This window comes from Staurois parvus, unplaced genomic scaffold, assembly GCF_062004578.1.
Source record: "Staurois parvus isolate SC_StPar_1 unplaced genomic scaffold, SC_StPar_1.0 ptg000758l, whole genome shotgun sequence".
NCBI lineage: Eukaryota > Metazoa > Chordata > Amphibia > Anura > Ranidae > Staurois > Staurois parvus.
The window spans coordinates 1,366,932-1,367,757 of record NW_028318554.1 but is presented as its reverse complement, the minus strand read 5'-3'; positions in this window follow the sequence as shown (position 1 = coordinate 1,367,757).

Here is an 826-nt window from a genome sequence, read left to right as displayed (position 1 = left end):
GCTGTTTAGTGGTTTCTGGGGTTAGGAACGTGCTGATTTTGGCGATGTTGCGGAGGTGGAGTCTGCACGAGTTTGTTAAAGATTGGACTTGGGGCTGGAAGGATAGGTTGGAGTCCAGAATGACACCAAGTACTCTGGCCTGCGGGGCGGGTTTGATGGTGGTGTTGTTGGACATGATGGAGAAGTCAATGGGGGGTGGGGTCCGGGCTGGGGGGAAGACAAGAAACTCGGTTTTGGAGAGGTTCAGTTTAAGGAAGTGGAGCGACATCCAGTCTGATATGTCACTCAGTAGGTGTGTGATTCGGGCGGAGACTGAGGGGGTGAGGTGGGGGGTTGAGAGATAGATTTGGTTTAGGTCCAAATATACCCCCTTGGCACCAAACCAGCCACTGACAAGACCTATGCTTACAATCACACTAGAAGAAGTACTATCATAGGTCCAGTTTACTTCTAATGCATTTACTATGTCCTCAGTCAAGCCCTGATGAGAGGGGTGTTTTTGGACCCGTGACATGTATAGCTACTCTTTGGATTGTTCCCCTGGTTTTTTGGGGGTTTTTTTTTAAATAAAGTCATCGTTGGACTTTTACAAGATTTGTGTCCAAGGTATGAAGCAATTTGCTATCCAATTCCACCTAAGTAGAGTTTGGCAGCAACTCCAATGCTTCCTAATTTTCAACCAGCGTCTGAAGAGATCAGTGCAGGGGTCAAGAATACAGCTGGAGCGGGTCTTACCGGTTGCATGACCAACATCTAATGTACAGTATGCACCAATGGCACATTCACCCCGATGTAAGATCTGCTTGTACGGTAAGTTTGTCCCTTT